The sequence below is a fragment of the Gorilla gorilla genome, chromosome 11 (assembly GCF_029281585.2).
Source record: "Gorilla gorilla gorilla isolate KB3781 chromosome 11, NHGRI_mGorGor1-v2.1_pri, whole genome shotgun sequence".
NCBI classification, from domain to species: domain Eukaryota; kingdom Metazoa; phylum Chordata; class Mammalia; order Primates; family Hominidae; genus Gorilla; species Gorilla gorilla.
This window is the reverse complement of record NC_073235.2, coordinates 30,821,311-30,846,675: the sequence shown is the minus strand read 5'-3', so window position 1 is coordinate 30,846,675 and position 25,365 is coordinate 30,821,311. Positions and strand designations below refer to the sequence as shown.

The 25,365-nt window shown below is 40.4% G+C and overlaps 1 long non-coding RNA gene across 3 annotated transcripts in view; it reads right to left on the bottom strand.

Moving 5' to 3' along the window:
- The window catches only part of LOC109025896 (uncharacterized), a 193,737-nt gene that overhangs the window by 161,552 nt on the left and 6,820 nt on the right, over positions 1-25,365 (bottom strand). The window contains exon 3 of one of the 3 annotated variants that reach the window (XR_002004852.4): positions 22,014-24,868. The exons of the other annotated variants lie outside the window; for them this stretch is intronic. This is a non-coding gene — a long non-coding RNA (uncharacterized lncRNA). Of the gene's footprint in view, positions 1-22,013; positions 24,869-25,365 lie in introns of those variants that run through there. 3 annotated transcript variants of the gene reach the window in all.

Sequence of the window (25,365 nt, the reverse complement as noted above, 5' to 3'; positions counted from 1 at the left end):
GCTCCTTTTTCTCAGAGAGCTAGTTGTTAAATACTTACTGGCACATCACTTGTTAAGCAATTGAGCAGCTCATGCAATGAGCACAATCATGTTTCTCAAAACAAAACCAAAATGACAAGGAATCTGAACAAAATTATGCCAGGCTGGCCTAGGGTTTGGAGAAGACCTCAGGTGTGAACTCAAAACTGCTCATCTTGCCTCCTGTTATGCACACAGTCGTGTCTTGTTTTCGTCAGCGTCCTAAAGTTCTAGGTAATGCTGCTGGTGGGCAACTGGCCTCAGTTTCTTTAATCAGCATTTGTCTGTTTTTTGCTTAGTACACCTGTTATTGTTAATCGGAAATCCAATGGCAGGTGGTTACATGTATTATAAGTTCCTTAATGCTTTGGGGCAAGTTTAAATACTATCAAGTTTCTGGAGGCAAACTTACGAACTCACTTCACATTGCACATTGGAACTCTGCTCTCCCATTCATTATCCCTCTGATGAAATGACCTTTCACAGGTAATCAATAGCTAAACTGATAAACGGTAAGGCTTCTTAAAAATCCATTGCTTGATTGCTGAGACGGAATGTTTTATTCATTGACAGGTGTGATTTATCATTCAGTGGCAAGGAAGAGAACATTTGTTCCAGCTGTTCTCACCCGCATTGCACAGCAGTGGGGGCTTTCAGTCTGCTTCCATAGAGCAGACTGAGCTTTTGGTTAGGGAACTGCAACTATATTTAGCATATTAGGCCATTAGCTATCTGTAAACAGTCCGCATGCATTATTCTTCCCATTGTTCATAATTAAACTCCTCATCATGGTAATTGCAATGCAGATCATCTTTGATCTCCTATTCAGATTCCAAAAACTATGAAGCCTTTTTGTCCATGTGGAACTGCTACTAGAGCTTGACCCAGCTTTGTAATGAAGCAATTAGTGATAGCTACTCTTGTTGAAGACCTACTCTGTGCTAGGCATTCAGTTAGGCCCTTATATAAATGATACATACATGTATGTGTGTGTATAATCTTTACAGTAACTATGAAATATTCTTATTCCTGATGTCCTCTGGTCATCTACAGAGATGCACAGTGAAAACAGAACTTCTCAGATGAAATCCAAGAAGCAAAACCACTAGGAGTGATACAAAATAAGGGACTTATTATGGAGGTTTGATCTTATCCCATTGTGGAAGCTGGTTAAGGTTTATCTGCAGCTGATGTTGCACCTGCAGTCATCAGGGTTTCAGCAGGCAGTATGGAAAGACAAACAGAAACCACAAGGACCATCAGGAACCCATGCAATGAACTGGAAGCCACATTGCTCTGTCACCACCTCCAACCCTGGATAATAGGGGTGTTCTACTCTTATTCCTGAAACTAAACATGGATGTGGCCCAGGAGCCTAAGAAGCTGAATGAGAAGACTTGGTAGAAGCTGGAGGACTTGAAGGCCCAGCTGTCAACCAGGAAAAGGAGCAGAGGACAGGGCAGATGGTGTGAACCAAGGAGCTGGCTGCTGCCTTATGCCAACAAGGCACATGTGAGCTGCAGCAGCCTGTGCTGGGCAAGGCTAATTCTAGGCTGGCGCTCCTGTGGGTCATCTGCCTGTGTGTTGGTGTTCTCATTCCTGTGGTGGCAGGTAGGAGCCTACCTGCCTCCCATTGTCCAGTCCCTCTTGGTAGGCTCTTCCTTCATAAAGTCGCAGAACCATCCTGGCAGGCCAGCAAGCACAGGGGACTTCAGGAGCACTGTTGCAATGGCACAGACTTTAGAGCCCAAGCAGGGTTTGGATCTCACTCAGTCTTCGTGATGAACTAGGGGCTCTGAGCCCAGTTACATCAAGTGCAAACTATGTTGTAAGTAATACTCTCTGGCTTGTGTGAGGATTCCTTGGGAAAAGATTTGCAGGCAGACTGGTGCAGTATCAGGAATGTGATATGCGACGTACACTTAGCACATGCTGGTTCCTTTCTCTTCCTTCTGTAACTCAGCACTGACCTTCAGTCCCTGTGCTGACATCCCTACCCCTGCCTCACTGCCTATTTGAGGAACTTTCCTACTCAGTGGTGCCTTATTGAAATGGAGCATATTCCTGCCACCCATAGGTTGGAGCACCCACCCCTGCTGGACAAGACCCTTCCTGGGGGGGCCACCTTGGAACTCTGAATGTAAGTACCTCCACCATTCCCGTCAGTGACCCTCCCACCCGGCCCAAGATCCCAGTTACCCTGACGCAGGCCCTGAGGCCCCTCCGAGCTGCCCCTCTCTGATTTCCCATTGCTCTCTAGAGGGCCAGATATCTGCATGGCACCTGTAGCCAGTTCTGACCTTATCACTGGCACAACCCAAGGTGGGATCCTGTTCAGGTTCAGACCATCTCAGTCTTCTCTACTCTCAGAGTTTACCAGGCCAAGCGTATACCTCACCTCAGTTTACAAAAGGCAATCAATTAATACTCAGGGATTTTCTAGTTATGCTTTTATTTAAAATAATAAATAAATAAAATGTATTTTTAAAAATTGTCTGTATTTGCAGCATAAAACTTGATGATTTGATATGCTAATATATTGTAAAATAATCAACAAAATCAACCTAATAAGTATATCCAACACCTTACGTAGTTACCTTTTTTGTGTGTATGGTGAGAATATTCAGGTTCTGCCCTCGTAGCAAATGTTAAGTAGAGAGTACAATATTGTTACCTGTAGTTACCATGCTGTGTATTGGATCTCCAGAACATATTCACCTTGCATACATGAAACTCTGTGCTCCTCAACATCAACATCTACCCACATCCCCTTCCCCTAGCCCCTGGTAACCACCATTCTATTCTGCCTCTATGAATTGGACTATTTTAGATTCCACATATAAGTCAGATCATACGGTGTTTATCTTTCTGTGTCTGGCTTATTTCACGTAGCATAATGTCTTCCAGGTTCATTCATGGTGTTGCAAATGGCAGGATTTCCTTCTTTTTAAAGGAGGGCTAATATTCCACTGTATATACATGCCATGTCTTTTTCCATTTATCTATAGATGGACGCTTAGATTTTTTAAACTTTGGGTATTGTGAATTGTACTGTAATGAACATGATTGTACAGATATCTCTTCAATTTCAGTCCTTTTGGATATATAAGAGAGATTGCTGGGATATGATAAGTCTATTTTTAATTTTTTTGAGGAACATCCATACTATTTTCCATAATGGTCAGAATAATTTACATTACCACTAACAACGTAACAATGTATAATGGTTCACTTTTCTTTTTTCCACACTTTCGCCAACACTAGAAATATATATATATATATATATATCGCATATTTTTAGAAATATGTTACATGTATATTACATATACATTTATATGTGTATTATGTATACTCACACATGCTATTGTAACAGGTGTGAGAGGTAATATTAATATTGTGGTTTTGATTTGCATTTTCCTAATGATTGGTGATGTTGAACATTTTTTATATATCTATTGGACATTTGTATATTTTTAGAAAAGTTTCTATTCAGGTCCTTTGCCCGTTTTTAAATCAGGGTATTAATTTTTTTTTTTTTTTTTTTTTTTGCTATTGAGTTGTGTGCATTTCTTATATATTTGGCATATTAACCCCTTATCGGATATACAGTTTGCAAATACTTTCTCCAAATCTTTAGGTCCTTTTCATTTTGTTGGTTTCTCTTGCTGTACAGAAGCTTTTTAGCTTAATGTAGTCCCATCTGTTTATTTTTGCTTTTGTTACTTGTGTTCTTGTAGAATCCTAGTCAAAATATCATTGCCAAGACCAATGTCAATGAGCGTTTTTCCTAAGTGTTCTTCTAAGATTTTTATTATTTCAAGTTTTACATTTAGGTCTTTAATCTATTTTGTGTTGCTTTTTGTAAATGGCATAAGGGTCTAATTTTATTCTTTTGCAAGTATATACCCAGTTTCCCCAACACCATTTATTCAAGAGATAATTCTTTCCCCATTATTTCTTCATTGAAAATTAGTAGACTAAATATGGTTGAGATTATTTGAGCTTTCTATTCTGTTCCATTGGTCTGCGCATCCGGTTTTTATGCCAGTACCTTGCTGTTTTGATTACTACAGCTTTGTGGTACAATTTGAAATCAGGGAGTGTGATGGTTCCAAATTTGTCTTTCTTTCTCAGGATTGCTTTGGTTATTTGGGATCTTTTGTTGTGATTCCACAGGAATTTTATAATTGTTCTATTTTTGTAAAGAATATCATTGGAATTTTGATAAGGATTATGTTGAATCTGTATATGACTTTGGGTAGTATGACCATTTTTAAAATACTGATTTATTAAATCCATGAACACATTATATCTTGCCATTTATGTATATCGCCTTTAATTTCTTTCATCAAAGCTTTATTATTTTCAGTGTAGAGATCTTTTATCTTCTTGCTTAATTTTATTCCTAGTTTATTATTTTGATGCTATTATAAATGGTATTGTTTCCCTGATTCCTTTTTCAGATAAATCATTACTGTTGTAAATAAATGCAAATGATTTTTGTACTTTGATTTTGTATCCTGTAACTTTACTGAATTCATTTATTGGTTCCTTTTTTTTTTTTTTTTTTTTTTTTTTGAGATGGAGTGTTGCTCTGTCACCCAGGCTGGAGTGCAGTGGTGCAACTTGGCTCGCTGCAACCTCTGTCTCCCAGGTTCAAGCAATTCTCCTGCCTCAGCCTCCCGAGTAGCTGGGATTACAGGCACCCACCACCACACTTTGCTAACTTTTTTGTATTTTTAGTAGAGACGGGGTTTCACCATGTAAGCCAGGCTTGTCTTGAACTCCTGACCTCAAGTGATTCACCTGCCTTGGCCTCCCAAAGTGCTGGGATTACAGGCGTGAACCACCGTGCCTGGCCTCATTTATTAGTTCTAACATCTTTTTATTTTTTGCAACCTTTAGGGTTTTCTACATGTAGAATCATGTCATATCCAAATACAGATTGTTTTACTTCTCCCTTTCTGATTTGGATGCATTTTATTTTTTTTTCTTGTCTGATTGCTCTTGCTAGTACTTCAGGTACTATTTTTAATAGAGGTGACAAGAGGGGGTAATTCTTGACTTCTTTATCTTGGAGGAAAAGCAACATTGAGTATAATGTTAGTTGGAGGCTTGACATATATGGCCTTTATTATGTTGAGGAACATTCCTTCTGTACCTAATTTGTTGAGAGTTCTTATCATGAAAGGATATTGAATTTTGTCAAATGATGTTGCTGCATCTATTGAGATGATCCTATGACTTTTCTCCTTCATTCTGCTAAAGTGGTGAATCATATTTATTGATTTGCATATGTTGAATATCCTTTTATCCCAGGGATAAATCTCATTTGATAATGGTGAAAATGCTTTTATTATGCTGTTCGATTTTGTTGAGGATTTTTACGATAATGGTGAAAATGCTTTTATTATGCTGTTCGATTTTGTTGAGGATTTTTACATCTGTGTTCATCAAAGATATTGGCCTGTGATTTTCTTTTCTTGTAGGGTTTTTGTCTAGTTTTGTTATCAAGGTAATGCAGACCTTGTAAAATGAGTTTAGAAGTGGTCTCTCCTCTTCGATATTTTGGGAGAGTTTGAGAAGGATTCGCATTAATTCTTTAAATGTTTGGTGAAATTCATTAGTCAAGTCATCTGCTTTAAGGCTTTCCTTTGTTGGAAGGTTTCTGATTACTGATTCTATCTCCTTAGTCATTGTAGTTCTGTTCATATTTTCTATTTCTTCAAGATTTAGTCTTGGTAGGTTGCATGTTTCTAGGAACTTATCAATTTTCCCTATTATATCCAATTTGTTGGCATAAAATTATTCATAGTAGTCTCATGTTCCTTTATAACTCTGTAATAGCAGTTGTAATGTCTTCTCTTTCATTTTTAATTTTATTATTTGTCTTCTCTCTTTTTTTATTAGTCTAGCTAAAGGATTGTTAATTTTGTTTACCTTTTCAGAAAAACAACTCATTAATACTTTCAATGATCTTTTCTATCATTTTTTAAGTCCCTATTTAATTTATTTCTGCTATAATCTTTATTATTTCCTTCCTTCTGGAAACTTGGGGCTTGGTATATTCTTTTTTTCTCAAGTACTTTGAGGTGTAAATTTAGGTTGTTTATTTGAGATATTTTTTCCCTTAATGTAGGCATTTATTGCCATAAACTTCTTTCTTAAAACTGATTTTGCTGCATCCTGTAAATTTTGATGTTGTTTTTTTCAATTTCATTTGCATAAAGATATATTTTTAAATTTCCATTTTGATTTCTTCTGTGACTTTCTTGGTTATTCAAAAGTGCACTGACTAATTTCCACATGTCTGCAAATTTTCTAATTTTCCTTCTGTTCTTGATTTTTATTTTAATACCATTGTGTTCAGAAAATATATTTGTTATGATTTCAATTTCCTCAAATTTGTTAATACTTTGTTTTGTGGCCTAACACATGACCTATCCTAGAGAGTGTTCCATGTGTGATTGAGAAGAATGTATACTTTGTTGCTATTGAATGAAATGTTCTATATATGTCTGTTATGTCCATTTAGTCTATAGTGTTGTTAAAATGTAGTATCTTTATTAATTTTTTGATCTGCATAATCTATGTAATGTTCAAGGTAGAGTATTAAAGTCTCCTACTTTCTTCGTACATTTGGACTGCTATAACAAAATACCTTAGACAGGGTAATTTATAAATAATATTAATTTATTTCTCACAATTCTGGAGGCTGGGAAGTCCAAGATCAAGGTGTCAGCAGTTTGGTGTCTGGTGAAGGCTCACTCTCTGTTTCTTAGATGGTATCTCTTGCTGTGTTCTTCCATGGCAGAAGGGGGGAACACTGGACTCTCACATGAAGGGCAATAACCCTATGAGGGCTCTGCCCTCATGAGTTAATCTTTTCTCAAAGCCCTCACCTCTTAATACAATCACATTGGGAATTTAGTAATAACATATTAATTTAGGGAAGACACCAACACTCAGACCATAGCCCCTACTATCATTGTATTGTTTTGTATTACTCCTTTCAGTTTTGTTACTATCCCTTTTATATACTAGTGGTTCCAATGTTGGGTACATCAATATTTATAATTGTTATCTCCTGTTGAAAAATGTACTGCCTAATCATTATATAGTTACATTCTCTGTCCCTTCTGACAGTTTTGATTTGACATATATTTTGTCTAATATAGGATAGCCATAACTGCTCTATTTTGGTTATAATTTGCATACATTATCTTTTTCTATCTCTTCACTTTCAGCCTATATGTGTGTTTAAAGCTAAAGTTAGTCTCTCGTTGGTAGTATTTAGTTGGATCTTGTTTTTTTAATCCATTTAGCCACTCTATGTTTTTTGATTTGATAATTTAATTTACATTTAAAGAAATTATTGATAGATGAAGACTTACTTTTGCTATCTTGTTAATTGCTTTCAGACTGGTTTGTCATTCTTTTGTTCCTTCTCTTGCTCTCTTTTTTTGTTCATGTAATTTCTATGTATGATTATGTTTAACTTTTTTTCTCTTTATCTTTTGTGTATCTACTACAGGTTTGTTTGTGTGTGCTTACTATGATGCTTACATAAAACATACTTGTAACAGTCTCTTTTAAGCTGATGTCAAACTAACTTTGATCACATAAAAATCTCTATTTACCTCTTTTTATAATGTGTATTTATCAACGAATTATTGTAGCAATAATTATTCTATAATTTTGTCTTCTTTCATACTAATATTAAACATGATTTTTACACCACTATTAAAATATTAAGGTATTCTGAATTTAATTCTATACTTACCTTTATCAGTAAGTTTTATAATTTCATATGTTTTGTTGCTATTTAGTGTTCTTCTCTTTCAACTTGAAGAACACCTTTTAGCATTACTTGTAGTGCAGATCTAATGGTGATAAACTTCCTCAACTTTTAGTTGTTTGGAATAGTCTTTCTTTCTCTTTCATTTCTGAAAGACAGCTTTGCCAGGTAAAATACTCTTTCTCGGCAGCTTTTTTCTTATAGCACTTTGAGTATCATACCACTCTCTCCAGGTCTGCAAGGTTTCTGTTGTGAAATCTGCTGATAGTCTTATGACAGTTCCTGTGTATATGATAATCCAATTTTTCTCTTGCTGTTTTAATTTTTTATCTTCAAATTTGGACAATTTGAACATAATATGTTTTGGTTAATATTTCTTGATGTTGAGCCTATTGAGGTCCTTTGTGTATCATAGATATGGATGTTCATTTCTTTCTCCAGATTTGGGAAATTTTCTTTTATTATTTCTTTAAATAAGCTTCCTCCCTGTTCTCTTTCTTTGCTTTTTCTTAGATTTCCATAGTGCATACAATGTTTCTGTTGATTGTATCCCATAAATCACATAGGCTTCTTTCATTCTTTTTTGTTCCTTTTTAAATTGGTGTTCCCTCCTGAATAATTTCAAATAACCTGTCTTCAAGCTTGCTGATCATTTCTTCTGCTTTATCGAGTCTGCTCTTGAAACTCTCCATTGAAATTTTTAGTCTAGTCATTATATTATTTAGCTCCAGAATTTCTGTTTGGTTCTTTTTTTATGGTTTCTCTCTCTTTGTTGAATGTTTCCTTTTGTTCACGTATTGTTTTACTAATATTGTTTAGGTTTTCTCTCTGTGTTTCCTAGATTAGTTTGAATTCTTCATCAGGCAATTTGTCGATTGCCATTTCGTTGGAGTCAGCCACTGGAACGTTATTTTGTTCCTTTGTTGGTGTTATGTTTTCTTGATTCTTTATGTTCTTTGAAGTTTGTCTTACTGTCCTTGTGTTTGAAGAAGTAGTCTTCTCCTCCACTCTTTACTGACTAATTTTAGGACAGAAAGACTTTTATTAGTCAGCCCAGCTAGATATTTGGGGAATCTGTCAGGCCTTTTCTATGGATGCGCCTGCCTCACACCTCTTGTTTCTTCTTTTTAAGATTGTATGTCCTCTTTCAATATTCCAAAATCAAGCTGTCTCTCTGTGAGTGCTTGTTCATAATCTGCAGGGACTCACCTGTGCTGCAGAGACTTTCACATACCATCTCAAGGATACCTGTGGAATGCTAAGGGCACACATCAGTTCATGCAGGGGCTTTAGGTGAGATGTCTCACAGGGGTCATGGGCAGGCCTCTTGGGAAAGTTATCAGGACAGTTAATAGTATCTGTGTCCAGTTTTTGAAATTCACTTGAAAGTTTCAGTGAGCCCCCATCCTTTTCCCCCACTTCTAACTCCTCTAGACTGTATAGTTATGCTGACGCTCTCAGTAGTTTGGGTGGAATGAGGCAGAATTGGGCCTCTTGGGCAATATCTCACAAGCCCGGGGAAGTCAGGATCTCACATTACTCTCACTTTCACATGTGGGACAAATTGTGGGCCAATGAGGTCTCTCTTGGCACTGAGCTGTGCTGCTTTGGGGGAAGGGTAATATGTTAAAGTGACACTGTTCTTCTTACCTTCTTAACTATATTTGTAATTATATTTTTGCTAGAACAGCATGCTGGAATCTCTCCATTGTATTCCTAGATTCCCATATAGATATTCCTGACAGTGTTTGATGGTCAAAAATCAATGTTTATATGGGTCTGTGAGAATTGGAATCTCGTATTTTTTCAGCTTGCTGATGTCACTTCTGTTATGAAATATTTTTATTCAATTTTATTTAGTCATAAAGTTTACAAACTTTCTTGACAGTGAGCTTATATTGGATATGGATCTGATTCCTCTTCCACTTGCTCACTTATGGTTGAGTGCAGTTACCCTTATCCCAATTAATTTTACTATTAACCTATTATGTAAATCATTCCAAGTGTCACATTATCTGCACTTTATTCACTGATTTCCTGCAGCTCTCTGAGTATTCTTTCTAACATCCTTATTCTGTATTTCTATTTTGAGGTTCAAGAAAGGCTTTGATGCTGAGTACCATGAAGTGTTAGAATACAAGAAAGTTTCACATTGGTTATTAATCTCCAGTTTTGCAGATGAGAAACTCAAGAATCAGAAAAATGATGAGATTGTCCCACACTCTTTGCTAGTAAGTGTTATATTGAAACAATTGAGATTTTTTCACTCCCAGCCCATCCAGTTGCCTCTGAACTATCTCCTTAGCAATATATACCTATCTCTCATAATCAGACAATTCCCTAATGACTAAATCAAAGGAGTCCTTTGTAACTTCACCCTTTCTTAGTTGCTTTGTTCTCAGTAGATGCAAATATAAGCAACTCCTTGAATAGCATGTGCTCTACCTTCATAGCTCTCTATGATCCTCTTGTCACCTTCAGTGTTGTTAGTGAATTAGCATGAAAGTTTGAGCTATTAGAGTCTTATTCCAGCAAGTGGATTCAGGTTTTATTCCCCTTTCCTGAAACTCTAATAGAAAGGTGCACTCAAGGCACAGAGATACAAAAAGTAGCTGTCATGGGCTAATCACAGACTTGTCTCATCTGATTAGTGTACAGCCTCAGCTTGGCCTGCATAGATCACATTCCCTAGACTCTCATAGGATTTGACCATATTATTGATGGCATTGGTGAGAGCAGGTGGGATCTGAACCCCAAGCGCCCCCACTAAAAGTCCCTTGTAATACAGGGAAAATGGTGTGGATTTTAAGCTGCTTCATGGATGCATGCACGGTTGACCCACATCTAGATTCTTTAGCTGCAAAAACCAACACAAGTCCAGATAGATCACCATAACACTTCTGGGTCCTGGCTGGGATTTTCATGTTTAGAAAGGAAAAATAGTAAATAGTTCTTAATCTCAAGGTTTACTTGTCTCTGAAACATCATGCTACATTCTGAGTTTAGGTTACAGCCTCTGCACTTGATTGCTCCTTCATATTTTTTGGGACACCACGACCTCAGCCTCCCTCCTGATCTCACACCTGAGTGTCCCTGGGTCATGGGAATTGATAAGGGCTGCAGATATCCCTGACATCCCTTGCTAATCATTCCCAATCAGAGTTATTGGGCAAGATCCAAACTACACTCTCTGAAGAGTCTTTCCTCAAAGTAAGTTGTCCTGGCCAACACTCCTGTGGCACCTATGAATGCCAACTATGTACACACTTACATATGTCAAATGGTTTAACCCTCATGTCAACCCACAGGAGAATGTATTTTTATCATTCCCCTTTTTTTTTTTTTACAAATGTGTAAGCTGAAGCATAGGGAAATTAAGTGATTCAGTGCTTGTAGCAAGTAGGTGACAGGACTGGGATGAAGCCAAGCAGGTTATCTCAAGAGTGCATTCTCTGCTTGCTAGGCTGTGACCCTCTTTCTCCTATGTTATTTGTCTTTCTCTATTACAGTGAATGAATGGCTGTGCATAAGTCCTAGAATGCCAATCTGGATGGGCACAGTGTTACTCTTACCGTGATTAATCTTCATTTCAAATATTTATTCTAAAGACAAAGATTTGGAAAAAACATTTCAAAGAAAATCTGCAAAATGACCTTTTGGTATTTTCAAGAAAATTCTACATCCCACCATTTAATGCCATTACCCTAAAAAGTCTGTTGAAGACTCCCTTCTGTTACCTATCAATTCATTTTGTTGCCATTCCTTACTATAAAACAATCCATCCAGATTTAAAGAAATTGGAATGAGCACTCACATTGAATGAGAAGAGCAAGAATGATGTTCAGCCTTGCAGTTTAAAAATAGAGAGCAGATTGCTGTGATTCTGTAATACTCTGTTCTGCCTACAATGGTTGCAAACAGAATAAATAGTGGAAGGAAAGGAAACCAGTGAAATGCAGGTCATGTGGGAGGAGAAGTTTTATTGATGCATTGGCCATAAAATCTCTAAACTATCATGGTTTTCTCTGTTAGCTTCCCATTAATTGAGTATAGGTCACATCTTATACTCTTTCTGTGCACAAGATAAATTACTGTAGGCTTGAAAGCACAGAAGCTCGAAACATATTGAGTGCAAAGACAGGGCTGAGAGAAAAAAGGCAGACAGAGGGGGCTGTCTGGCCATGGGCAGCTGCAAACAGCCTCTCTTCACAAAAGGGCTGCCATCTCTACTTTGTGTGTGCATTTGCATTCCAGGTCACTACTCAGGCTGCACTGCATGGTTTGAGTGCATATAAATTAAATAAACAGATAGGCAGCCAAGCTCCTGACTAGTAGCACGCTGTTAAGCTTTGGTGTTTATGTGTTGACTAGTAATAAACCATCATTACAGAGTAGTTCATCTAGAAAACTTACGGTTTTTAGGATAGAATAGATTTTCAATAAGAAAATTAAAGCTCAAGGAGGGAAAAAGAAGATTTGCCCAAAGTCCTGTAGGTGATTACTGGTAGGGATGGAGCCACTATTCAGGACTCTTGGACAAATGCTCTTTTCACTCCCTCATGCATCCCCTGTACCAATGTCAGATGACTGTTCCTAGTCTGGGTTTATAATTGTGATGTCTGCAGTGAGCTCTGAAATTCTGGAATGGTGCAGACTTTGGAAAAGGTGATGGTACAGATTTGTCCCCCTATTTTTATATATGTTTGGTGAGGCTATTTTTATACATGCTTGGTGAGGCTAATAGCTAAAATTAGATGTAGAATAGGTAATTCCATGTGTTTTAGCTACATATTCCTTTTGGAAAAGGAGTATCCCAGAGGCTTAGTGCCTCCTAAGAGTCACTAAAGGGCTTTGCTAAGGTGAAATGAGCTGTCCTCAGGGGCTCTTGGTGGTGTTAGATCTCCTCCCCATTTCATGAACCTGACTAACTGAAACAAAACCCCAAAGACCTCAAATGCCTAGATAAAATTAGGTCCTCTTACTGCTAATTTCTAGCTACTCTTAATCATTGTTAATGCAATTGAAGTATCATATTACATGAACACAGCTTTAACACACTTTGAATTCACCTTGTGAAGGGAGTCTGGATAGGGTTCCAGAGCTTTGGGAAAGGTTGTTGCCAAAACTCTTCTTGGAAAAATCCTATTGCCTTTGTTTCTTCTTGTGATGTACAATGTTAGCTGCATATTATAGTTTCTCAAGTATAGGCCACCTCTTTGTTTCTAATTCTCCTATTTGTTTTACCCTCATTTGAAAGCAAAGAAAAAACAGGAAACACTAATACAGAAGTGTCAATAATAACCTTTTTATACAGGATAAAGAGGGTAGGCTAGATTATTTTCTAGTAACCAACATCCACTAGATTGTCAGACTTACACAACAAAATTTATAGCTCGCTCCATGCAAAGTTCACTCTAGAGGGCAGTTACCTCTCTGGGGCCACTTTTTCTGCCTCAGCCCAGGAATGGCACTGGTGACTTATGCTCACATTTCATTGGCCAGAACTTGTCTTTGGCTCCACTACACTGCAAGGGGCTATGACCACAGCCACTTGAATGTCTCATAAAGGAAGGACAACTGCATATTGTGAAAACCAAAGACACTATTTGCCCTGGTAGTTAATTTCTAAGATATTTAAATCCGCAATTCCCAACCAAGTTTATACTCACTGATAGAAGTTTTAGCAAAGATGGTAGCTGCAATATATGTATTTACCTATTCTGCATCTTTAGCTATTAGCCTCACTAAACACATATAAAAAATAGGGGGAAAATCCATACCATTACTAAAAACTAGGAAATTGGATGTGATTACATTCCCAAATCTCCTCCAGACAATAGATCTATGACATGAAACTGGATTTAGGGAAATGTTGACCAGTCACCAAAATACTGCATGAAGGAATAGTTTTCACAGAAAACTATGAATGTAAATGGAAGAAAAAAATCCCAGCATGATCCCCAAAACACTCTCTGACACCCAGCAGCATTGGAGGTAAGGATAGGCAAATAGGGGGAGTCACCGGCCCTTACCACTTCCAGTGGAGCCACCTTGAATTCCAGAAGGCACAACCAAAGGAAATCCAGGAAGTACTCATCCCAGTTACTGCCAGCCCCAGGCCTTGCGAGGCAAAGGGGAGGAGCTTCTGTAGTGGACTCTCTATGAGGGTGGTCATTCCTCAGACCCAAAGCTCTTAACATCTTGTTTATGCCCACAGGCTACTAAATCTTGTATCTGACACAGTAAGGTCACAATAACTTGAGAAGCTTCTCTATGAAATTCAAACAGTGACCCACACAATCCCTGACAAACTCATTTCAACTTGAAATTTTGGATAAGCATGGACTTTATGAATAATTAAAGAAGAAAAAGCAAAGACACATATGTGTGTATGTGATTGTATGGGTATATATGTATATTTATTGTATAATTATATGCGTATGTACACAACATACACATATACACATATATGTATTTATGTATTTGCACTAATATTGGATAACAGTCAACACATGTGACAGCTATGGGCTATTATCATTATTATATCAAGATCTCTTGCAAATCACAAAGAAAGAAAAATATGAACATCTCAAGACCAAAACAGGCAAAGGCTCTGTATAGACAATTTATTCATGAAGATCTGCAAATGACTAGTACCAAGTAAACAAAATGGTACTTCATATTTCCTACACAGGTTCTAAATCACTTGAGAAATAAGACAAAGTCAGCAGGCTTACTATAACATGCTGGGCAGAAGGACACAGCTAGAAAAGATGCTGGACCCAGTCTGGAGCATGAGAAGGCCCACTGGAGATCACACCTGAAAGGCATCACAGTTCCCCAAGTCACTGCTCCCCCTGGCCTGAGTGGAAGATGGGGGCTACAAAAAGATCAAGCATTTGGTCCACTGGCTCCAGCTAATTGTGAAACATCGAGCTAAATGTTGCCACCTATCAACCAACTAACCGCTTTTACTTCCAGGGAGAGTAATGAATGGAGGGAAAGAAGAGTATTTAGAGAAAAATCTTCCTCCTGGAAACCAGAAGGGTAGGATAATGGAGTGTTCTCTAAGACACCTTTACTGAAAGGAAAAATATGTAACTTAATACAACAATACAATTTCATCTCTATTAAAGTATTAAAATTATGATAATTATTATAATACATCTATATTAATAATGTGTAAAAATAGATAATCTCATATACTATTGATGAGAATATAAATCAATGCCATCTTTTGGGAAGAAAATTTAGTAATACATATCAAAAATCATAGCAAAATGTATAAAATTTGTCCAAATAGTTTTACTTCCAGAAATCTATGTCAAGGGAATGTTAAGTAATTTTTTTAAGGAATGTAATATCATGAATCTTGTAAAAATATAAAATAAATACATATCAAAGATGGCATTTATCTCATCTTTAATGAAATAAATACATTATTACAACTGGCTCAAAGGAGAATGGAAAGGACACACATTTACAAGCTATCAGGAAAGTTGAAATTAATTTACAAAGAATTTTTAAACTGGCCAGCACTCCAATTGCATTACACAGGACACAATTCAGTTGTTTTTCTATGAAAAAAATCATTTGCATTATTAACTTTTTGTGTGTGTGTGTGAGATGGAGTCTTGCTCTGTCGCCCAGGCTGGAGTGCAGTGGCGCAATCTTGGCTCACTGCAAGCTCCATCTCCCAGGTTCATGACATTCTCCTGCCTCAGCCTCCCGAGTAGCTGGGACTACAAGCGCCCGCCACCATGCCCAGCTAATTTTTTGTATTTTTAGTAGAGACAGGGTTTCACCGTGTTAGCCAGGATGGTCTCGATCTCCTGACCTTGTGATCTGCTCGCCTTGGCCTCCCAAAGTGCTGGGATTACAGACGTGAGCCACCGCGCCTAGCAATTATTAACTATTTTTATAGTGGTAAAATAGTTTAGAAACAACTAAAAGCAGAGATACACTGAAAATTATTCTAGACAGGATACTCAGCAGTCTTTATTGCCCATTTTGAAGTATTTCAGGAATAAGCAGGACAAAGATTTACCAAAAAAGAGTCCCTTCAAATATTGAGAATAGTGAAAAACAAAGGAAACAGGCTAATGTCTAATAATAAGTTATCAGTAAATTTAACTTTGGCACAGTTATAGATTGGAGTGCTATAAAACTATTGGAAATTGCATTGTAAGAAATATATAATTCGGTGCAGAAAAATACACACAAAAATAATTATATGTTCACATTGTTGTCCAGAAATTAAGTCTAATATAAGAAAACAGCAATTGCCAAGCATCTGTATGTTTTTGTTTGTTTGTTTTTATGCGTACATTTGGGTTTTTTTGGTGTTTAACACTATGTCCAGAGCCTTATTTAGTGTTGGAAACAAAGGAATAAATTGCTCATCCTAATAAAGAAACTGGAATATCATGGACCAGAACAAGCAATGGAAAGGTAAGAGAATAATATTTAGTCAGAAATAAACCAAGATAATGACAGTGAGCCAGGTCTGAGGACAACTGAGAGAATAGACCAGGAGCAAGACACAAATTCCCTGTTGCTAATGAAATATCATCACAGGGATAGCTAATACAAAACCATGGCTTCTGCCTGTACTACCTTATCCATTAAGTAATTTTCTGTGCTTCAAGAAAGTTTGTTGCATATTAGAGCCTTTGGATAGTGATGCTGTGGAGAATAAGAAAAAAATGAATAAGAAAAAAGAAGACAGAAACTTACAGAATCAGTAAGGAAAAAGAAGACAGAAACTGCAGGAAGAGAAGAGAGTGGGATTAAGCATGTTGCAGAAGCAGAGGATTGGAGTGAAAGTTGAATGTAACACAACAATGCTTTTGCCTATTTGTTAAATAAAATGCTGGGTTTCCTGTAACATGTGGACTGAGTGATCAAACCATCCTTGTCAAACATCAGAGGATTGTAGATAGACCTGAAGATGCTTGAAGGAATATTTGTGATTTGCATATGCATAGAAATAATAAATACCAAAATATTAATCGTGTCTATCTGTGATTAGGAAAATTATTTTGGAATTTTAATTCGCTTTTTATTCTTTTCCTCTATTTTGCATATATTCTTCAATAAATATTATTCCTTTTGCAATAAGATAAAATTTTACTTTAAATAACAAAAAAATTGAATTTTTCAATTTAAAAACCTAAGACCTATAGAGCCCACTGCCCTCCACACTCCTCCTCTACATTAGTGTGCAAGAGATACCACACACTCAACTGATCCTAAGCTAAGTTTGTGATTCTGTACCCAAATCCTGTTCCTCCTCCTGCTTGTCTTGGTGAATTCCAACATCTTGGAAAAGTTAACTCTTTCTTCAACTCTTCACTCTCCGCATCTGATGGGAAAACTGGTCCTTGTGAATTCCTCCCCTTTACCACCTTCGATATACATTCTTTGTACTTATTGTTAATAAATCTTCATCATATCTTGGCTAGATTGCATCTATACTATATTTCTTTAATTTAGTTACTTTAATTAAATTTACTTTATACTATATTTCTTTAGTCACGCTTGCTCCCCATTTATTCTCCATTCTGTAATAAGAATTTCTTTAAATGCAAATTTGATTTTGTCTTTCAATTTATTAAAACTCTTTAGAGAACTACCATAGCCTTTACACTTCAATCCAGACACTGTGGAGTAGCTCTGTAGGCTTCCACACATCCCCTCTCATAATCCAATCTCATCTTCCACCACTTTCCATCCCTCTACACCTGTTCATGTGGGATGAATTGCAGGTGTGAGAACACCTTGAAGACCTCTAAGCCTTTACACAAATCTCCTCCATTTCCTAGGGTGTTCTTTAGCCATTCTCTACCTCATTCTTCAAAACCCAGTCCACATACCAATCCTTAGTGAAGCCTTGTGCACCCTCAAGTTGAGGCAGGCATCCCCCACAACCTCTGTCATCCTTCTTTTGACACCTGTTATAGCTTTATCAAAGTATATTTTAGCTATTATCTCAATGGCCTGTCTCTTGAAGGTGGCTGTGTTTTACTGCTGTGTTTCTCCTGGGACCTTGCCACATGATGGGCATTCAATGAATTGCTGTGGAATGAAAGACTCTGGCACACTTTCCATTAAAGGGGATGAGACTTGTGTGGGTGTAAATTGTGCATGGATGAGGATCTATGTGTAATTAACACTTTTCCTAAATTTCTAAATCGTGATTAGAAATCCACCCTGGGAGAGCATCACCATCATGATGGCTATGGAATGAGAGAAGAGAATGGTCATCAAACCTTGTGCTTGGCCAGGAAGAGGCTAGAGGAAAGTCTTCTAAGAAGGGTAGTTGGCCCACTGCCTCTTGGCCTGGAAACTGGACTGGTTGGGGCTTTGAATGAAAAACTTGTCAAATAGAGAATCATCCCATTTTTGCCTGGAATTTAAGTCTCTGTCTTCAGATCTAGTAAAGTTCCTGCAATGGAGGATGTGGCTAAAGTTAATCTAGATAGAGATTCGCTGCAGTCTCTACTGGTCTAAGCTGTGGCAAGAACAGGCAATAACACAATGGTGTTCCAGCCTAGCAGACAGGACCAGATGAATGGGTGAATTAGAGCCCCCTTCTGCCAGGGTCCTCTTTCAGTGAGGGAATTTTGCTTACTAAACATGAATAGCCACGATTTTGTTTATCCTATCTATGCATAAAGATCTTCAGCATCTTTGGGTAATGGTACTAGTGAAGATGGCTATGCAGTCATTTGACTGGTTGTGTTATAGCTTTTGCCCCAGGTCAAGGCAGAGTTCACACCTGTGCAGACCACAAAGGCCAGGTGTTTGTTTGCTGGGTTCAAAGACAAGCTTGGCTTGGAGCAGGAAGCAAAGAGTCTTTCTTTGGCTTCTAAGATATTTTCTGGGGTTGGGAGTGGGAACAGAGGGAGTCATTTAACTTCCTGTGCTTCCTCAGTATGGTCTTCTGCAAAATGAGGACAACCCTTCAATTGCTCTCCCTTCCCCACTCCTACCCTTGGAGACCTTTAAACTTAGATAACTGGAAGGATCTGAGAGACCATAGTCTATAACTTTATTTTTGCAGATGATGAAGTCAAAGCCCTCATTGCTTCACTAAAGAGACCTTTCTCAAATGCACATCTGCAGTGAGTCATTCCTGCCTATAGCCATGTTAGCACTTTCCACTGCCTCCACGTTGAGTCGTAGCTCTCTTTAGTGGCTAAAGAATCCTCAGGTTGGTAGGAGCTTCCCCTGCTGGTCTCTCCAGACCATCTCTTGCCACCCACCCATCCTGCCCCACCCTTATTCTACCCCATGACTTTCCTAGAGAAGCTGCATCCCTCAGCTCCAGACTTCTGCTCCTGCATTTACCAGCACTTTTTTTCTTACTTGGAGACTAGCCTCTGAGTTCAAAGCTCCTCTCCTGTCTCCCTAGGCTGGGTGATGTCTCTCTTCTCTACTCCTGCCTCGCGTTGCTCTTCTCTGTCATTGTACACTCAGTGATACAGCCACTGTCTGTGTCCCTCACTGGGCCAGAAGAGCCTCTTAGCTGGCACCTGAGCCTGATTCACCTCTTCCTCCCCACAACAAAGCTCACGGATCCCAGAGGTCATTGGTCAGTAACCTTTTGTGAGAAGGTGAAGGAGTAAGGGGCAGCTTCGCAAGTGACAGAGTACATGAGTGTCTATGTGGGTGGATGAGAGGATGGGTGAGTGGGTGTCTATGTGAGTTAGTAGGTAGGGTCTAGGTGGGTGAATGAATGATTAGGTGCCTAGATGAGTAAGTAGGTGGGTGCCTAGGTGGATAAGTGAGTGAGTGTCTAGGTAGATGGATGAGTGAGTCAGTGTCTAGGCAGGTGAGTAAGTGGATGTGTAGATGGGTGGATGACTGGGCATCTAGGTAGATGGGTGAGAGAGTGTCTAGATGGGTGAGTAAGTGGGTGTGTAGATGGAGTGAGTGGGTAGGTGTCTAGATGGGTGAGTGATCCTTGGTGGATGAGTACTTGGGTGCCTAGATGAGTAAGTGGGTGTCTAGGTGGGTGAGTCAGTGGGTGTCTAGATGGGTGGGTGAGTGGATGTTTTGGTGAGTGGATATTTAGGTGGGTGAATGAATAGGTATCTTGGTGGGTGGGTGGGTGGGTGAGTGGGTGTCTAGCTGGGTGGGTGAGTGGGTGTCTAGGTGATGAGTGAGTGGGTGTCTAGGTGATGAGTGTGTGGGCGTCCAGGTGGGTGAGTGAGTGGATGTCAAGATGCGTGAGTGAGTAGGTGTTTAGGTGGGTGGGTGAGTGGGTGTCTAGAGGGATGAGTGAGTGGTTGTCTAGGTGGATGAGTGACTGGGTGTCTAGGTGGATGAGTGAGTGGGTATCTAAGTGAATAAATGACTGGGTATCTAGGTGGGTGGGTGAGTGGATGGATATCTTGGTGGGTGGGTAGGTGAGTGGGTGTCTAGGTGGGTGAATTGTTGGGTGTCTAGGTGGGTGAGTGGGTGTCTAGGTGGGTGAATGAGTGGGTGTCTATATGGGTGAGTGGGTGTCTAGGTGAATGAGTGGGTGTCTATATGGGTGAGTGGGTGTCTATATGGGTGAGTGGGTGTCTAGGTGAATGAGTGGGTGTCTATATGGGTGAGTGGGTGTCTAGGTGAATGAGTGGGTGTCTAGGTGGATGAGTGTGTAGGTGGTCTAGATGGGTGGGTGAGTGGATGTTTAAGTGGGTGGGTGAGTGAATGGGTGTCTTGCTGGGTGGGTGAGTGAGTGGGTGTCTAGGTGGGTGGATGAGTGGGTATCTAGATGGGTGAGTGGGTGTCTGGGTGAGTGAGTGGGTGTTTAGGTGGGTGGGTGAGTGAATACGTGTCTTGCCGGGTGGGTGAGTTAGTGTCTAGGTGGATGAGTGGGTGTCTAGGTGGAGGGTTGAGTGGGCGGATGAGTGGGTGCTAAAAGAGAGTGTGAGTAGCCAAGTACCCAGGTGGGTGGATGAGTGAGGTGGGTGGATAATATGTGAGTTTGTCTGTGAGTGGTGACAATGTTTGGTGGGGGTAGGAAGAGGTTGGGTAGGAGAGTAGGTGGTTGGAGCAGGTAAGCAGCTGAGTAGTGGGTGTGTGGGCACATGGGTAAGTTGAGTGTGTGACTGAAGCATTAATGGAATGGAGCAGGAGCAGCATGATAAGCCCGAAGTCCTACAGAGCCCAGGCAGGCACCTCACGTTCCTGACAGGTGCTCTCTACACACCTGGTGCTGTCCCTGCCCCGTCTCTGAGTCCCCGCTCCTGTCACTCCACACTCATATTGCCCCTTCATTTGCTAAAATACATGCAACATGGTCACTTGGAAGTAGAAGGCACTAAGAGACAAATCAAAACCAAGTTGGCCCATCAGCCCTGTACAGATGGAAGGCTGGCATAGATGAAGCAGCTTCTGTCAGACCCTCTAGCACAGGCCCTGGGCAGGGAAGGGGCCCTGGGGCTGGAGCAGCTATCTCTTCTCTGGCAGGTGACCTCACACTCAGCCATGCCACCAGGGGAGAGGCAGTCATAGCAGGGACATGCACATAGCCAGGTCCAATGGTGTGAGAGTGGATGCAGATCTTCTGAGATCAGAGGCAGCATCCAGTCCATCTGTGAGTCCTCAGGACCCAGCTCAGAGCTGGAAGAGGTGGGGCTCAGAGATGGCATAATGAGGGGCTGAAGGAAGGTGTCCACCAGACTCTGAAACTCCACTGGAGGAAGTGGCAACTCTCCTAAGGTAATGTTCTCCCATGCATGCTGAAAACCCTGCAGGGACACAGCATGGTATTAACTATGGTTATGGTAAATAGATTATAACCAAAAAGCTGAGGGCATTAAAAAGAACGATAACAAGTCAGGTGGTGTTTGGAATCTCAGCTCCTCATAAAACTGAATTCGCAAGCAGCATCAGTGGGCGAGAATGGCTATTTCCCCAAGGTGGAACCTTAAGAAAAACACATTTTGAAAGTTAATGAGGGGGGAAGAGGCAAAAAGGAACACAGTTTGCTTTAAAAACATATGGAGAGAAAAATTCTCAACAGATTCCCACGCAGTATTTGTGATCCTGGTTGTCTGACATTTGTGTGGCAAGGACAGACCACCGACTGCTTAGACATGGCCTACATCTACAAAATCACATTTATGGGTGGTTACAAATTCCATTTCTTTTATTAACTGCTTGAAATGTTATTTACTTGATTGAATTACAGTTCTGGCCATTAACACTTTGGAATAACAACCCAGTTAATTAACATGGGAGAGCAGTGACAATGCCACCACCATCCTTAAGAGGGCCACATCAGCACAGAGAGCTCCTGGTTCTGGGCGCTCCACAGTGAACACCCTGAGATGGAGCAGGCGCAAGCCTTGTTTGAGTGGGCTGAACAGCGTGACTCCTTGGGGCTCCTCATTCATCCACCTCCTCCGGAAGGGATGATGAGGCTTCCTTCAGGGCTTCTCAATGCCCTTGTATTTGACTCCAGGAATGAAGGAGGGGCACTCAGTGTTTCTGGAGTGCCTGATGTGCACCAGGGGCTTAGGTACATTATCTGATATTACCTTGTTATTAGAGGATGAGTCACATGTTTCTAGTCCATACTTGCAATAGAGCAAACTAAAGTTAGTGTGATCAATGGAGTTGCTCATGTTTATACCCTGGGAGGGGCAGAGTGAGGTTGGACTCACACGGCTGTAGTGGTGACGGCTGTCAGCTGCTACAGTGGTCATCAGCTGTCCCTTAAGAAGCTTTCTGGAGCATCAAAATGGGAAACTAAGAAAGCTAAGATGAGGGTGGCGTGTTTTCCATTTTCACAAAGTGGCTGTGCCTCTCTCCATCCCTGTGGCTTCTGCCCACAGCCAAATCTTCATGGGATCTGCAGGCGTGTTGAAACTCCTCACAAGTACACCTCCCCCGGGGAGCAGCACCAAACCACAGGCCTCCCTGAACTGTGCCTCTGCTGATGAACAGCCTCTGCTGCAGTCACTCTAGAATTTTTTTTTTTTTTTGCCTTTTATAAGAAACACACACAGTGTAATAACCATCTGGCCCCTTTATTTCTCAGTGGAGCTGCGTGTGTTCAATGCTGACCTTGCTGGCCCTGCATTTGGCTGGAAGCAATCCTCTTATTAAATCAGAAACCAGAGGGGACCCCTGCCCCTTACCCCTGACCCCAAGACAAGCCTGGGGCTGGCCTCATCCTGACTTCACCAGATTGTCTGGCATTTAAATGCCAACATCTCGCCTAAGAGCCGTGATGCAGGCAGGAGGCTGTGCACAACTTTTTATACTTCATTTCTCATTTATAGGAAGAAAAGAAAAGGGAAAATGTCAGAGAAAATTCAGTGCTGACACCCAGGGCAGATAGCTTGTTGGACTAAGAGGACAAATGCCTATTGGATGAGGCTGCAGGACTCCCCAGAAACATTGGGGGCCCTCCCACGTGAACCCATGACCTCTGATTGTTGCCTGCAGTCTACTATCAGTGTAACTGCCTTTCCAGAGCACCTACTGTGTACGAGGGACTGTGCTTGGCCATTGGCATGCCCTCTCTCACTCCTCAACCTTCACACCTATCCTGAGAAGCAGCTCGTGCAGCAAGTGTGAGAAAGTCCAGCTTGGCAAGGCGCAGAGAAGGCCTGCTGCCTCCAGGCCTGTGGCCCTGACCATCCAGATCCTGGTGATCAGTCTGCAGCTTCAAAATCTGTGAATGGGGCATTCACTGTGGGCACCAAATGCAAATAGGGGCTATGACCAGTGCTTTCTCTGCCATAGACCATACAATGCAAAACAGTGATGAGAAACTGCTTGGCCAGATGGGATTCGAATGGGCAAGTTCAGTAAAGAAACCGCACATTATCTGTGGTGCCCAGCCAAGATGCCTAGGGTCTCTCACTGTATTTGGAATATTGGGATTTCCCCTGGACCGCCCTGGCATGCAGATCTGCTGCATTTGTTTGCACAAAAGCCCAACTCTGCTTTTGTGGCTCCTTGACATTCACAACCCTCTGCTGACTGACCCTGACTTTCTGTAGATAATTTATTTTTACCTAGTGTTTCCACAGCCTGGGTTCCCATGAAGGCAGGGACCTGAAACAGAGGCTTGCATGCAAGTAGACTATTTGGGATGTGATCATTGAGATCAAGAATGGGGACTACAGGTGTAGGAGGAGAGCTTGCGGATGAGGGGAAAGGCAAGACAAGGATGAGTATGGGATTTGCCATCACTAGGGCAGAACATTTCTGAGGAGCCTTAGGAGCTCTTTCTCAGCCCCTAACCCCGCTTGGTGAAAGGTAGCCCAAGGCGTTCACTCTCTGGCATCTCTGGGTTGTGCAAGGACTGAGGCTGAGGTGCACAGATGCTGCAGGCCATGGCATCAGCTCATCCCATGGCAAGAAGCAAGAGTCAGGTAGCATCTGTCTGAAGTTGCCACAAGGCTGCTCAGCCCCGGTCACTGAAGTAGTGGCTGGAGTGAGAAGGGCTGAGAGGATTTGGGTGGTGCACCCATGATGTGCTACACACTTGCCATTGCACCTTTCACTTTTAAGTCAAGACGTTGACTCAGGATTTAACCAATATTCTACCCTAAGCAGTTATTCTTTAGATTTTGCTTGCCTCAAGGATGTTCCATTTCTTTTTGTTTTGTTTTGTTTTATTTGTTTGTTTGTTTGTTTGTTTTTTGAGATGGAGTCTTACTCTGTCACCCAGGCTGCAGTGCAGTGGCATGATCTTGGCTCACTGCAACTTCTGCCTCCCGGATTCAAGCAGTTCTCCTGCTTCAGCCTCCTGAGTATCTGGGATTACAGGCATGTGCCACCATGCCCAGCTAATTATTTTTATTTTTATTTTTAGTGGAGATGGGGTTTCACTGTGTTAGCCAGGATGGTCTTGACCTGCTGACCTCGTGATCCTCCTGCCTCAGCCTCCCAAAGTGCTGGGATTACAGGTGTGAGCCACTGCACGTGGCCCGGATGTTCCATTTCATACAGCCAACTTTGCCTATCTCTGTTCTTATGCACGCAGACATAGTAGTTGATTCCTTCTGGGCCAATCAGAGTCCCCAATTCAGAGATGCCCTGTTGCAGACAGAGAAATACAATGAGACTCAGAAACATCAAGGAACTTGCCTCAATTCACTGAGTGTATAGCTGCTGGGAGAGGTCTTAAACCCAGGCTTTGTCCTTTTTTCTACTGCATCACCCTACCTCTTATCCTATTAGACTTTAGGAATTTAATGTTTTTCATTAAGATTGTCTCAAGTAACTCTCTCTTTTTGTTTGTCTTGATCTATGCAAAATTTCTTTCTCATTAGTCTTAATAAGACTTTGATGCCTCCTTGTTGTCTACAGAAGAGACTGCAAATACCTTACAATGGCTTTTAAGGTTCTCTAAGAGGTCTTTCCCAGCCCACCTTTACTTCCTAATAAGCACTTTATTAAGCAATATCAGATTATTGTCTATTCCTAGAATTTTTCAAAACCATCCTAGTTCGCTGCCCTTGCTATTTCCAGTACTTGGCATTCCCTCTACTTCTCTATGCCTGAAAATGATGGAAATGGCTTTAGAATTGGGC